The sequence below is a fragment of the Triturus cristatus genome, chromosome 3_2 (genome assembly GCF_964204655.1).
Source record: "Triturus cristatus chromosome 3_2, aTriCri1.1, whole genome shotgun sequence".
Taxonomy (NCBI): Eukaryota; Metazoa; Chordata; class Amphibia; order Caudata; family Salamandridae; genus Triturus; species Triturus cristatus.
Window position 1 is genome coordinate 98,963,137 of NC_140584.1, and position 15,776 is coordinate 98,978,912.

Here is a 15,776-nt window from a genome sequence, read left to right on the forward strand (position 1 = left end):
TTTGCAGTTCTTAATAAGATTTTAAGTTTTGTCCAGTGTAGGACTGTCTCTAAAGTGGATATACCTATATCGTCCCCGTTCCGAAATCCCTGTAACATGGCCATCTGAGGGAAGAGGCCTCCACACCACAGTGGGGGTTCCCGTGTTAGCTTGCCCCACCATCCCAGAACGTTTTAGCTTGCCCCACCATCCCATATGTTTCAGTGATTATTTCCGTATCCAAAAACCACTCCTGTTGTGGGCGGCAGAGCCCTGATCTCCGACTCTTTTTATAGATATGTATAAACAGGGGTGTGTCTCATGAGCAGGCATTAAACTGCATAAGCTGGATCACCTCTAGCCCCGTAGCATCATTCATTTAGTATTTGCAGATTTGCTGCCACATGGTACGACTGTAGGCCTGCTGCTGCAATGCCGCCTCAGTATGTAGCCTGGTAACGTGTGTAACGCTACTCAGCTAGTTCCCCCTCCCAACATGAACTGATTTAATATAGCATTGATTTGTCGAACACATGTGGCCCAGATCAGGTATGGATGATTTTGCAGCTGGTATAGCAGGTGAGGTAAGCACACCATCTTAAAGATGGTGGAGCGACCAAGAAGAGGTAGATGGGACCATGTTTTCACGTCTGCCTGCACTTGTCCGTTAATAGAGCCAAATTGTGCTGCCATGCCAGGGGCTGTGAGGCAGTCAGGAAGATGCCCAGATCTCGTATTCAATCTGTGGCTAATGTAAGTCCCTGTTCCCAAGCACCTACTACCTGAGTACCCGAAAGCGGCCAAAGGACTGACTTGAACATGAAAATATGGAGCCCAGAGGTTGCTCCAAACACCTCCATTATACGGAGGGGCCAGATCTGTGGGGATCGGTTCTAAAGAATGAAACGTCATCTGCATATATTGCAATTTGGTCAGACACCTCCAGAGACCATTCGAAACCCCCACAACTGCGCGTCCATCCTCACCTACACTGCAGTGGCTCCATTGCCAATGCAAATAAATAGGGTGATAGCGGGCAGCCTTGGCGGGTGCCTCTATAGATAGGGAATCGTGAAGAGACTAAGCCCGCTACTCGCACCGCAGCTGTAAGGTCAGTATATAGTAGACTTATATATGTTCGGAACATTGGGCTGAAATTTAGCCATTGAAGAAGCGCAAAAAGATAAACCCAACTGAAGGGGTTAAAGGCTTTGTCTATATCTACCAATAGTTGGACAGCTGTGGCTCCCAGGTGATCTGCGGCAGCTATGGCATTGTGGGCACATCTGATGTTGTGTGTAGCGCGTCGAGGCATAAAGCCATATTGGTCAGCATGGATCAGGTCAGTTACGTAGGTCAAGATCCTATTGGCCAGCACCTTGGTGAGCAACGCAGCCTCTAGGTTGAGGAGGGAAATTGGGCGGTACGAGGAGTGGAGCTCTGGGGGACGACCCAGCTTCAGGAACACCACAACCTCAGCGTGCCTCCAGTCTGGTGGGAGTCTATTATTTATTTATATAGTGCCAGAATCGACCCCCAAGGGGTATCTCTGCGCTGCGGACAGGCAACAGAAAAGCTGAGGGACTGGCACAAGATCAGAGACAGAAAAGAAAGGTCTTAAGGTGCTTCCGGAATTGGAGGTGGTCAGGGCATTGTCTCAAGTACAAGGGGAGCTGATTCCAGTAAAGAGGACCAAGGTGGGAGAAAGCCTTTCCACCCCATCTGGCCTTCCCAACTCGGGGGACCACGAGGAGTGATTTGGTTCTAGAGCGAAGGGATCTAGATGGTGTATACGGCGTGCATTTCTCGGCCAGATAGGCGGGCCGAGATTGTTTAAAGCTTTATGGACCGTGCAGCAAACTTTAGCCCGCTCACGTACTGGGAGCCAGTGTAGCTGATGGAGGAGAGGGCGAGAGGCAGTCTGGGGAGGGGCATTTAAGACCAGTCGCTCCGCAGTGTTCTTGACAACCTGCACTCTGCAGAGCGAGGACTCATTGGCCGAGGCCAAGAGGCCATTACAGTAGTCCAGAGGGCTCAGTATTAGTGCCTGCGTCAGTCTTCCGAGTGGAATCGGGAAGCAAGGGAAAAATTTGGCGTAATAGTCCCAACATATGGAAACAGGAGCCAGCTGTCAGAGCAGCGTGCTCTTTCAGAGTGAGACCCTGGTCTAGGCGAATGCCTAGGTTCTTGACAGTGGACTTGGGAGTGGGGGGGTACCTAGGTCCACCGGCCACCAATCAGGGGTCCATAGTAAGGGGGCGTCTCCAAAGAGCATGATTCCTGTCTTCCCCACATTGAATTGGAGGAAGTTACATCTCATCCAATTGGAGATGGCTTTCATTCCAGAACAGAAGGCCGACTGCACAGAGGAGGTGAATTTATTGAAGGGAAATAGTAGCTGTGTATCGTAGGTGTAAAAGATGGGAATGAAACCGTAGGTTCTAAGGAGATTGGCCAAGGGAGCCACATAGATATTAAACAAAGTAGGGCTCAGACACGAGCCCTGGGGAACTCCCTTGGTCACTTTCATAGACGCCGAACGAGAAGGGCCAAGATTAATGGTCTGAGTCCTGGAGGAGAGAAAGCTCGTCATCCACCGAAAGGCAGAATCTCTTAGTCCAATCTCTTCCAGTCTCCTGAGCAATATCTCATGTGAGACCGTGTCGAATGCGGCAGAAAGGTCTACACTCCTGCACCGTGGCCTGAAGCGCTGCTAAATAGGGGCTCCCAATTGTGACATATATATTTTGAAGAATTCATAGGGGAATCCATTGGGGCCGAGGGCTTTACCCAGTCGTAGTTTGGCTGCGGCCGCCGTGAGTTTGTCTATTGTGATTGGAGCGTCGAGCTGTGGCTTGGCGGTGTGTGTGAGGGCTCTCGGGGTGAAGGTCGTCAATGAATTTTTGAATAGTGGCTGCTGGCAGAGTATCCTGTTCTGCATACAGCTGTCTGTAGTAGTCTGCAAAGCTGCCAGCAATCAAGGATGGATCCGTCAGGACTTCCCCGTCTGGGCTCCTGATGCATGGTATGTGGTTTGGCCATGTGGCTTGCTGCTATAGCCTGTGCAGTAGTTTGCTAGATTTGTCGTCCCATTGGTAAATGCAGGTTCTGGATGCTAGCCATATTGTCCTAGCTTCTTCCATTAACTCTAACTGGTATATTTGTTGCATTTGGACCATTTGCCGGCATGCCAGCACCACCTCCCCACCTCGCCCCTCCCTCTTCAGAATCAGCATCTGGGCTTCGATCTGTAAGAGTTTTTCACGCTGTTTGTGTGTACAGAGGGAGATGTCGACACCACCAAGGGTCCGTTTCGTGGCCTCCCATATGGTCCCAGCTGAAGCCACTGTCCCCGCGTTTAAGTCACTGTAGTCCTGCATGGCCCGATATATCTGTGTTCGATATTGTTTGTCATGGAGATGCCACGAGGACATACGCCTACAAAAGGGGGGCTGATTTGGACCCATCTGAAGGCTGAGAGGTATCGGAGCATGGTCTGAGAGGCTCCTGGACAATATCTCTGCGCCAGAGACCCTCTGTGTATAACTGGTGGAAACAAATATATAATCGATGCTGGAAAACGTCTGCTGTACCTGTGAGTAATGTGTGTAGCCCATGCCACTGGATGAAGCATACGCCATTCCATCCCATGCCTTTAGACAAGCGCAATAGGTGTGATTTTCGTTTGTTCCCTAGTCCACCCCGGGGTCGCTATCTGTCCAGTTGTGTATGCTTTACATCATTCCAGTCCCCTATGGCCATTAATCCTTCTGGAATATCTAGCCAAATCGCCACTAGTTGTTCGGTCAGGGTCTGGGCCAAGGGTGGAGGAGCATATACACTACCTAGGACCACTTTTCACCTTATATGGCGCCTGCTAGAATGACGTTTCTGCCTTGTTTATCCAGGAGAGTGTAGAGTTGAATGGAACTCTGTGATGTATCATGAGCGCTGTGCCTTTGGAGCCCCTAATGAAGCCTGAGTGATAGACCAAGTCCTAGACGAATCTGGAGAGACAGGGGATCTTCGTTCCCAAAAGATGCGTTTCCTGGAGCATTTGGACATCGGCACCTAGGCACTTGGCCTGTCGGATTGCTGCCCCCCTTTTCACTTTATCTAGGATACCTCGAATGTTCCAGCTGATGATATTAAGCTTGCCCTGTGAGGTGATAGACTTCTCGTCTGTGATTGGGATGTTGTGTAAGTGAGGGATACTGCAGGTGGTGCATAATCGCCTCTAATGGGCCACCATGATGTTTGTGTGGAGCAAAGCATGCAAAACTAGTAAACATTCCCTGTGCCTTCCCCCCCAAGCCCCAGTACTTTAGAAACATTGAAGTACCTGTTGCGGCAGGCAAGTCTGGCCTACTCCAACGGGGTTGGTGACCGTGCCCTTTCAATGGATCCCCAGGAACCAACCCACAAACATGTAATTTACCTGATGTTCAGGTGATGTCCCAACTAGGGACGTAGCCCCGATGTATGTGCCCATTCATAACCTGCGAGAAAGGAAAACAAAACAATGTACATGCAAAGGATTTCGGGCTCCATCGCCCATGGAGCCACTGCCACATATACAATTTGCAGAATTTGTTCAGTTTGTTCAAGAAGGCATGGTTCGATCTTCGCTGTGTGCCTGTGACCTCCAAAAGGATCCAGACCTGTGGCACTGTTTCCCTTTGTGTTTGGGTTGTCGATGTATGCTGTCACTGGTGGAGGAGTCAGATTCGAGTTGTGGCGGGGTGCGGGATTTCACATTTCTTCATCTGTCCAGGCGAATACCTCCTCAGGAGTGTCCAAGAACAGGGTGTGAGATTTCTCTATAACCCTTAGGCGGGCTGGGAAGAGCGGGCATATGCAATTTTGAAGCAGCGGAGCCCCGTCTTAGCCTCAGTAAACGACTGTTGTTTTCGCTGGACTAGTTTGGTGCGATTCAAACCTGAGAGTCCAGCACCCTGGCCTGACGTCGGATATTGTCTCTGTCGTGAAAATATAGTATTCTAGCATTTATTGATCTGGGTTTGGTGCCGGGAGGAGATTTTCTGTCGAGGTGCCCGTGCGCCCTTTCAATAACAAAACAGGTTGAGAGGCAGCCCGCCAGCAGTCAGCTCAGCAGCCAGGTAGTGAGAAATTTCCCGGCATCTTCGCCCTCGCAGCCCCTGGCAAAGCCCACAAAGTGAAGGTTATTTCGGCGTGCTCTCCCTTCAGAGTCGTCTTCTCTTGTGCACAGCCTTTTGTCAATGTCTCAAGGGTAGAGACTTTTTTTTTTTTTAAAGGTGGCCACTGTATCTTCGACACTAGAGACTCTAGTTTCTGCTTCAGTGAGTCTGTCCACTGTATTTCTGAGGTTCTATCGCAGGTGCATGACATACGATCCCACAGCGCTCATCTTGGCATCTAACGTATCCCTGGATTGAGTAATGGCAGCCAATAAAGCTGCGTTCTCTGGTGTGGTGGTTGGTGCGTTCTGTGCCTTCGCAGCTGAGGCCCTGGACTCTTTATATCAACTAATTGTCCTCTGCTTTGAGGCCCCACCTGCCGGTTTGTCTCGAGCCATGATGGGTATGACTGGGTGGCCCTGTCTGCATCCTATGTTGTGGGGGAGTATGAGTGTCTAGGGGACAGTCCGTACGTTAGCCAGCAGATACTTCTACCCCTTTCTATACAGTCATCATCTGGTGGGGCTCAGTCATACTGTATACTGGTCGGTTACTTAGGCTTAATGTGGAGAGGAAGATTGGATCGGGGATCTGCCGCATCGGGGCCCAACCCGACCGCCTCTGCAGGTATGGATGTCCCCACCCTTCCCAGTGGGTACCTCACTCTCAGGTCAATGCTGTTATGGCCGTAAACGGCAAATCCTCGCCGTGTTCCCCGCTCTCTGGCAAATTGTGGGGCTGGCGACCATGCTGCAGACACAAGGGTGTCACAGGGGGCTCCCAAACAGGCACTCCATCTCTCCAGCCGGCGCAGTACCTATACGTCTCTGTGCATCAAGAAACATCTAGGAGAGTAGGTCTGTCATTCGTAGCCCATCCGGTCAAGTTCCCGGACTGCTGCCACATCTTTTCAGCCATCAGTCGTTCACCTCCGTGGCCCAGGGCCTCTTACAAGCATGTCCTCGTGGGTGTGGTCTTTCTGTTCCACGGCTCACAAAGGTCAAAACTGGGCCCGGGGGTATTTTGCTTAGTCAATAAGGCTGTAGGGTCTTGTGCCCCCTAGACACCACTGCCAGCACCCCGCTGAGGAAGCCCCAACGGACTGGCGAGACAGCCCTATGGTCTCATCCTGCTCTCCCGAACTGGGGCTGATCGTCCCGCTGTATCTTCTGAGCCTCGGGGCGCATCACCGTCGGTATGCCTCCCTCATGGACCCTGGCATCCCCAGCCTTGCCGCGACTCCACAGGAGTGGTCCACCCTGCACCCCCGGGGTCTCAGTGGGCGGAACCCGGGCATGGTGATTTTGTTTTCGCCCAACCACCACTTAGCAGTAATGCTCCAAGGGCGATGGGAACGTTGTAGTCTCTGCGGGCGAGGATTAGGTAGGATAAGGTTCAAGGCTATTGGAGCTCGCCTAGCACACGTCCGCCATGTCGGATCGCCAGGGCACGCCCCCCAAGGAGGTATGATTTTTTACTATAAGTAAAGCGTTGTGTGGTAGCACATTGTCATTTACATACAGCACATTTTCCATTGAAATTGGCACTAATTTTGCTCAAGCATACAGTTGTATTGATAAAACTATATAGCACACAAATCATAATGTTTTGAAATCTGTTTCTGTGAATATTTATAATTTGTGCATCTCCAAGTAAGTATCTTGACTTGTTTTGATCCTGTTAAAATCTGTTTCCAGTATGCCTCCGAATTACAAAATAGTGCTTATTATTTGCTTTACTAACTGCTGCATGCATATTATTCAGTTAGAGGTATTTACATGTTGTTCTGTATTGCAAAAAATAACATCCTACATGGTCACTTAATTCACTTTAAAAACTCCTCTCACTTTACAGTCAGAGAATGAAAAGTAAACACCAATTCCCATGTTAGAAGAATAAAGCAGCCAGACATTTGACCTCTGTCTTTAAATCACCTGCACATGTGACAAGTTAAACACAATTTACAAACATCTTTATTGTTCTGACTTTCGCGACCCACCAATAATCGTCTCTTCTTGACCCACAGTTTTGTAACTATAGGCTGTCTCCAGAAAAGAGTGGATACTTTGTCTGAATTGGAAAAAAAGCGCTCACAATTGTTTCTGTGGAGGCATGCGCTGCCCATTGTTACTCTGAACAGATACCCAGCATCCAATCAGATGGGTCTAACCACAGGGAGCTATTGACATTGCCTGAAAGCAACAATGAGTAATACATCCCCATCATGAAACCATCATGTTGTAATACAGCCAGATTCCATCTTGCGGTAATACATCTCCATCATTAAGTGATCAACTAGTAAAGTTCCATTCTAAAATTATCTTGGGATCATCCTTGGGATCATCCTTGAGTAATGTAGCCTCATTCTGCAGTCGTAACATGATTATTCTGTAATAATACAGCCCCATCCAGAAATACTCATAGGATCATCTTGGAGTAATACAGCCTAATCCTGAAATCCTCATCAGACCATCCTGCAGCAGTACAAGATCGTCACATTTCCACTGAAGTAATGAGGAACCCATCCTGCAGCAGTACAGCCTAATCCTGATATCATCTTAGGACCATTCTGCAGTAGTAAATATACATCATATGTTTTCTACTGAAGTATTCGGCAACTAATCCTGGAGTAGGTTCTTTGATCACTCTAGAGCAGAGGTTTTCAAATTATTTTGTTCTGAGACCCTTCCTAAGCAAAATGTTTTGAAGTTGGGTCTCTCCTCCAAAACTATGACCAGTATATTGGGAGGGTGCGGGATGATCGGAGGGAACGGGGATCTTGATCATTTCAGGGTGCTTCTCTGTAGTCCGCAATCCACACTAAATGTGGGACTTATAAAAAGCAACAGCATCAAACAAGAACAGAATTGAGCAAAAACACGACTGGTGCTGTGGACCCCAATGTACTCTACCTGCTGAACTAATAATGGCTGGGATAATGACTGTATCCCTGAGAAGCTGGCTATCTCCTCTCCTTTCCCACCATGTCTGCCCATCACTACAATCTCAAAGGAAGTCCGAACTCTTTCTGAAAGAAAATAAGCTAATACATGCTGCCACCCTTTTTTGCGCCAGGGAAGCCATGTGCCCTAATGCTAGCAAAGAAAATGAACTCCTATGTCCACTTTTTATTGTAAAACATTCATAATTGTGATGCAGCGGGTCCCTCGGCAAATGTGTCGCTGCACCTGTTTTACTAATGATTGTTACTGCCTTGCTGCTGCCTCTGACTTTTGTTAACAATATGCGCTCCCATCTCACACCAGTCCCTCTCCCTCCCATGTCCCATCATCCCTCTCATCTCTCTGATGCCCAAATCAAGGTGTCGCCTCTACTTCTTTTCCCCCTCCCTTGGGCCATTGCTCCCAGGCTTATAGAAACACTGGTATATCAGGTATGCACTGGGCCTCTAATGTAACTATAGCACTAATGATGCCTACAGCTCTTTGAAGCAGGCTGTCTACTCTGCCCACTCAACTGGGCCATTACTTCTAGGCCAGATGCCCAAAGCAGGCTTTCTGCCATTTGTGTAAAAAACCAAAAAAGCACCTTTAACCCCCTCTCCTCCCTGTTCCGTGCGCAACATTGGTGACCTGGGCCAGGGCTGGACTGGGAACTGAAACGGACCCTGGCAAACTGCTCGGCCGCCCCTCTGGGGGGAGAAGAGGGGTGCGGCTGAGCTGCTTGCTACGGCCAGATTGAGCCTATTTTGTTATAGGGGGCCGATATTGCTGCCCCCCGGTAACAAAAATGACCCCCACGGCCTAAAACCGGCCTCCGCCCTGGCGGCCCACAAGGGAAACACCCGGTGTCCGCTTCGGCCAGTCAGGCCCTGACCTAGGCCCTAATGCTAGTAAGGAATCTGCACACAATGTTTTTTTTCATACTAAGACTGCCGCAAATCGGGTCCAGTTTTCACTCACAGAGGGTGTGGGGGGAGGAGTAGAGGGGTAATCTTGTTCTGTTAAACAGATAGTAGATAACTAAAAAGAAACCGGTATTCTTACCAAAGTGCCTGCTGTCTGAATGAAATGTAAATGTGTGCAATGGTTAATCACCAAATATAAGGACGGCTTTGGAGCCAGTGTAACTTTTGAAAAATGGAGTCCCTCAGCTTCATGGTGACAAACATTTATTCTTTTTGAGAGGTAATATGTGCCCATTAAAAGGAGTGCAACCTTTTAACGGACACATATGAAAATATTGACACTAGATATAGACTGAATGCTTATCACTAAAATGTGCATTTTTAAAGCACTTGCTTTTTCTTAAACCGGATTTTGCAACAGCCTGTTTTATAGTGTAATACAATTTCATAATAATGACATTCACAGTGCTTTCTGTCACATAATTGGATCATGTAGCACTATAAACAAGTCCCTATTCTTCACTGCACCAATCAGGATGTACTACTTTGACTCTCTGGTCACACACAAAGACATCTGCAGTGATCACTTTAGCCAACTGAGGTTTCATAAGGTAAAAGAGTAGATTTCCCTTTGATTAGCTTGTTTGATTTATTTTTCATTGAGATATGTGAATGTATTTATACGCTGTTTCCCAAAAGTTTACAAAAAAAAACAAAATGGGTTTTTAATTTCATTCATTTATTTATTAATTGTTTTAGCTGTGGCATTGACCCCAACTTCACACTCATTGACCATGCCCCATGCCACTGACTAGTGCCGTCCTGGCACTTTTTTATGGGCTGTAACTGCTGCATGTAAATGAACACAGCCTAGAAACGAGCCTCTCCCACTTCCAAGCTATCTTCATTTGCATGTCATTACAGACTCATTTGCGTCCCCTTGGGAACACATCCGCGGCCTCCTAGGGGGGTGGGCCCCACATTTTGGAGACCTTTTCTCTAGAGTCATCTCATTTAAATATTTCGTCCCATACACATACTTGGGGATGGCTGGTGATTACTTATCCCAGATAATTAAAGGAATAGAGCAGCTGAAGTCATTGAATAACTTCAAAATGACTCCAGGATGATCTTCTTTATTGACTTGGGTATGAGGCGTGCCCCAAGTGATAGCTGAATGTGCACAAGGCTGGTGCCTATTCTCACCAATCAGTTTGTATAGCACTGGCATTGTTGTTGAATTTAACACACCTATAGTGAGAGTAATTTCATATGGTGTTGTGTAGTGCAACATACCTGTAGCAATTGTGTAGAAGCTGATATTTATATGAATAACACATGTTGTGTATAATTGTTCTGGTGCTGTTTCAAGAAGGTGATGCTACTGATACATTTGATTGATGAGAGCTCTACAGACACCAGGCAATCCTGTTCAGGACTTGAGAAACATGTTTAAGGGATCTTCAAGTTTTTTGTGGTAGGAGAATGTTGGTTTCAGGACATGCTCAAAGTGTGTTAGTTTAGGTCTGAACTCTGTCTGTTTTTCATTCATCGGGTGTGTTGTTTCTGTGAATGACGTGGGTCTAAATCCATAATCTGCTACACTCTGATGCAGGCCATTCATTCAGCGCCATAGTTTTATTCTGCTGGTGGCCTCATGAATTAATGTCGCTGCAATTAAACACTGGACTCTATGCAGTGTTGGAAGTCATTGGGTTAGACCCTTGTGCATGTATATCTTTGGTATTGTCAATTTAAAAATCTGAAACTGTGTAAAATGTGTGTTTTTTTACATCTCCCCTACAAACAGCATGTAGCTGTGTTTTCCAAAGAACCATTATGTGCTATACCAACACTTAAAGTGAAGTCAGCCCACTGCTCACCATTGGTTGTCTGGTTAGTCTCATTTGGTTTATTTTTATTTAGTGGATTTCTTTCTGTATGTGTCCCTCCCCCTTAAGCATAACTTCTGTACAATCCCTTTACACCTTTTATCCTTCTATGGCAACTACTTATTTCTTTTCTTTTAGCACTCTATGGGAGTGCATGTGGTTTATTTCTCTCTTGTGGATTGCATTCATCTCAAATTCCTGTCCCCTGCTCTCTGTGTTATCCCCCCATGGCACCAAACTATTTTCTTGTTTTCTTTACTCCTTCCCATCTGATTTATTTTTTTGCTTCATTATTTTTCAAGCTCCTCAGTGGCTCTGCCACTTCCTGCTCTCCATTGCTTCTTCCACTCTGCACCACTGATTTGCTGAGCCCAACCCTCCTCTCACTTCTCTGCTGCCCACCCCATCCCATTTTTTAAATGTGATTTTTTTGGGGGGCAGTTCAACAGCTTCCATCTGCCTCAGGGCTACTCCTTTCTCTTTGATGCATTTTCGCTCTTATTTTTTGAGTTACCACTCAGATTGGCATCTGCCATTTTGTAGCAGTAAATTAAACGTTTTTAAAAATGGCCACTCACATCATACTACATAGTTGCACAAACCTGATAGATGATGCATGTGCACATAAAAAGTTATCATTCAGTTGCTGACAGTTTTTTAAATGTCGTTTTTGTTGATGTTGTGCATTAGCAAACAAGCATTTTTTCTCTTTGATGATGCAGTACAGCATCATGCAAAGCCCAAAAGGACAATAATGACATATAAAGACAAGACTTATTGGCTTTGCCAATGCTTGTTAAGGCAAGACTTATTGGCTTTGCCGATGCTTTGTATACCTCCTTAAATCTCACTAAAGCCTTAGCCATACTGCACATTTACATGTATCCTGTATGTACATTGGACATTTTAGTTTAACCATTCTAGTAATGATGCAAAGATTGCAGAAAGTAGCAGTGTCAGCATTTTTCTTGAACTTTCTAAGGTCTTCTAGCAGTCTTCCCCCAGGAAGCCCAGCGCCTGCTAATTTATTACTATCTGTATGCTTTTGACAAGTGTTCTTACTTCTAAGTGTTGATAGAAAGTGTATTACTATAGAAACAAAATGTATGATTTTACATTTACATTGCTACAACTGACCAATGGGGCGAAGCTCTGGTCCGTTGATATGGCATTTGCCTTTACTTACTTGAAGCTTACTTGCTGTTTTGTTAGACATGGTATACATTTATGACATATTCTGAGTGTCTGTTTTCTTTATTTTGACTGAGAGTAGAAGATACAAACTTGCTCTCATATACTCAGTATACTTGTGTTATTGTTCAATTAAGAACCTGAAATGTTATGTTGTGACCGGGTGGCACTTTAATGCTATGGTCGTATAGATCTGGACTACACAACAGAAAGTAGGTGGATTAATGACATTGTCGTGTAGTTCCTATATATCCTATACAGGATTTGGGTGTTTGGATAACATAAACTGTCGGATTGGTGGCGGATTGATTCCGTGCACCCCCACCGGATACGTTAGCCTGACTGTATTGTATCGGCTAGCTCACAGTGCCACTAGAATCTCCTCTTAGCGGGCAGAGAATAGTTCTTGGGAATCTCAGAACATGACAACCCTGATCCCTCCAAATCATGGAAACAATATACTACTTTTCGCTCAGTCACTCGTGCTCACTTAGTTTGTCTCAGAGAGATACACAGAATAAACAGGCTGGGCGTTTTCTATAAAGATTTATTGAACAGTTGTTATTCTAGTGTAGAATATATGAGCTGCAACAACCATTAGACAGTAGCAGAGATAAATGATTAGAAGCACTAAGAAAGTAAATGGATGGTATAGCTCTACCATTTTGCAACAATCATGAATACATACAAGTATATAAAACATATGATAAAAAGTACGTACTCCTACGATGTCTCCCTAACTAGATCTACCTAGCACCTATATAGGTGTTATGCCAAGAATCCCTCCAGGATCTAGTCAACCCCATTACCTGAGAATGAGAGAATATGGGACCCCGTCCTGGTCTCGAGTTGGACACTCCGCGAGGGAGACCACTGCTAGCTGAATCGTCTGCATGCAGAAAGATCAGGGTCTCTGGTCAGTGTGTCAGCCGGGAAGTCTCGGTCTCCTCTGTCTTCCTAAGCAAGACATGATGTATATATACCCATAGGTCTCCCCAGGGGTCCTACCTTGCTGTGTTACTGTGTCGGCCTAAAGGATGACATCGGACCTGAACTTTATACAGAGATATTATACAGGAGATGTCAGTCCTGCTCTTAGCCCTGCTGTGCTTCCAAGAAGACTCATGCATAATGTATGAGATTCGAACAAGGGAAAAACCCGCTTTCTGAATGCAGGGTCTTATCTAGGTCTCTTTAAACCGTTATGTATGTAATGTATGGAAGGATATAGGAGAAAGGTTGCAATGTTACCTGCGCCTATATAGGGTACCTATATGGAGTATAATAACATAGTCCTGCATTATCAATCAAGTGCCCCAGGTTGACCGCTGACATAAGCAAGTGAGGTGATATATGCCAATGCAGCCTTCACAAGTGGCACTAGTGGCACTTGTGGCTGAGTCTGATTGCTCAGTGTGTTGATTAGATGAAGACACAAGGGGATAGCCAAGAGGAAACTCAGAGATATATTAGTACATCTGGGAAAGCAGGAGCCTCGTAGTGAGCACACTGCCCTTCTCCTCCACCCCCCAGCTGGTGCATGAATCCTACTCCCTAAGTTGAACAGCTTACTAAAGTGTTGTGTTCTCTGGTTGCCTAGGTGACTGCCCAGTGCCCTTTCTGTGGAGAATGGTTTGATTGTTTACCCATTTTGATAGCACAAACACCAGTGCTGCACCTGCAGGACCAGAGTAGCGTTAGTCCCACCATCAGCTCCATGTAGGTAAGCTCCACAAACTCACTTTAGTGTTTTCTCGCATTAGCCAAGCTTATGGATGTGGTGGTAGCAGAAATGACATCCAGACCATCAGAACATAACAGCATTGTATATGAAAAGTAAAGAGAGAAGCAGGGGATAACAGACAGCAGGACTTTTTAGCAGCAAGACTGCAGAATATGACAACATTAGGTGTTACAGCAGTGACAGCAGGGAATAAGATGACCAAAACATTCCTTTCAGTATATGACCAAAGCGTTGCTGAATGCATTGCAATGAAAAATGATACATTATGTAAGAAGAAAAAATGACTGGTACAAATGTCTGGGGATGTAAATGATACCTGAGGGGAGAAAACCAAAAGACTGTATTTGTATGTCTATATTTTGAAAAGTACATGATTTACAGCAGTCACCAATAACGTGTGTTAAAAAAAAATGTAAGAAGAAAAAATAACACTGGAGTGGTAGTAGATTAGAACCTACTTCAGAGATGAGTGTATAGTTACAGGTCACTGAGTCCTCAATCTGAACTGTATCTGTGTGGGAAGGAAGCTCCTCGAGCTACCTGATCTGTGAAGGAAGGAAGCTTTTTGTTAATGCTGATGTTCTGTGTCTGTTCTGTAAAATATGCAAAAAGAGCAATTGATGGACTGAATGCAGAAATATGTCATACATTCACCCCAGTTAGAGATGTGGGCCTAAAGCCCTCTTTTTTTTTGCTCACCATGCCGTTCCAGTTTGAACTCAGCCATATGCAAATTAGTCTTGACCCTGCGCCCAATGGGAACAGTCCAGCCCGAACTGCCAGGCGAGCTCCTCCTTGGACTGGAAACAAGCATCCTAGGACCGGTTTCTGGATTTCATCCCTCATCAGCCTGGATAGCTTGACTCCAGAGGCATGGAGAGCACAGGGCCCACGTCTGGGCATACCCCGTCCCACTCGGGCTGACAAATGCAAAAATAACTATTGATGGACAGAATGCAGAACAACGTCATTCATTCACCCCAGTACAAAGATCTGGGCCTAGATCCATCGTTATTTTGCTCACCATGCCATTCAAGTTTGAACCCAGCCATTTGCAAATCAGTCTTGACCCTGCGCCCAATGGGAATAGTCCAGCCCGAACTGCTAGGCCAGGTCCAGGTCCATCAATTGTGTGTCTTTTTTGCTTTCTCGCCCTAAGTGCACCAGGTATGCCCAGACATGGGTCCTGGGCTCGCTGGGCCAGTGCAATCAAGCTATCCTGGCTGCTGAGGGGTGAAACCCTGAAACTGGTCCTAGATGCTTGTTTCCAGTCCAGGGAGGACCTGGCTTGGCAGTTCGGGCTGGACTGTTCCCATGAGGCACAGGGTCAAGACTGATTTGCATATGGCCAGGTCTAAACTGGGGTGGCATGGTGAGCAATAGAATGATGGATTTAACCCAGATCTGTTGACTGGGGGGGTGAATGTTTTGATTTGTTCTGCATTCCGTCCATCAATTGTGTGTCTTATGCTTTCTTGCCCTAAGTGCCCCAGGTATGCCTAGACGTGGGTCCTGGGCTCACTGTGCCACTTGAATCAAGCTATTCTAGCTGATGAGGGGTGAAACCCTGAAACCGGTCCTAGATGCTTGTTTTCGTTCCAGGGAGGACCTGGCTTGGCAGTTCGGGCTGGACTGTTCCCATGAGGCACAGGGCCAAGACTGATTTGCATATGGCCAGGTCTAAACTGGGGTGGCATGGTGAGCAAAAGAATGATGAATTTAACCCAGATCTCTTGACTGGGGTGAATGTTTTGATTTGTTCTGCATTCTGTCCATCAATTGTGTCTCTTTTGCTGTTCTGTAAAAAAGGCAAGCTTACAATAATGCATGCGTGGTACCTGTTTTGGAGGGAGGCATGTAGGTGTTCCATGAGGGAGGAAAGCTTGCACCACCTCTGCCAAGTCTCTGCCTGTTATATAGGGAGGAACATCTCTAGTGCAGCT

The 15,776-nt window shown here is 46.3% G+C and overlaps 1 protein-coding gene across 6 annotated transcripts in view; it reads left to right on the forward strand.

Moving 5' to 3' along the window:
* Positions 1-15,776, forward strand: part of HSPBAP1 (HSPB1 associated protein 1) — an 859,774-nt gene that overhangs the window by 36,759 nt on the left and 807,239 nt on the right. The window contains exon 2 of one of the 6 annotated variants that reach the window (XM_085647323.1): positions 10,817-10,902. The exons of the other annotated variants lie outside the window; for them this stretch is intronic. The gene's annotated coding sequence lies outside the window, so the exon portion shown is untranslated. The remainder of the gene's footprint in view (positions 1-10,816; positions 10,903-15,776) is intronic. 6 annotated transcript variants of the gene reach the window in all.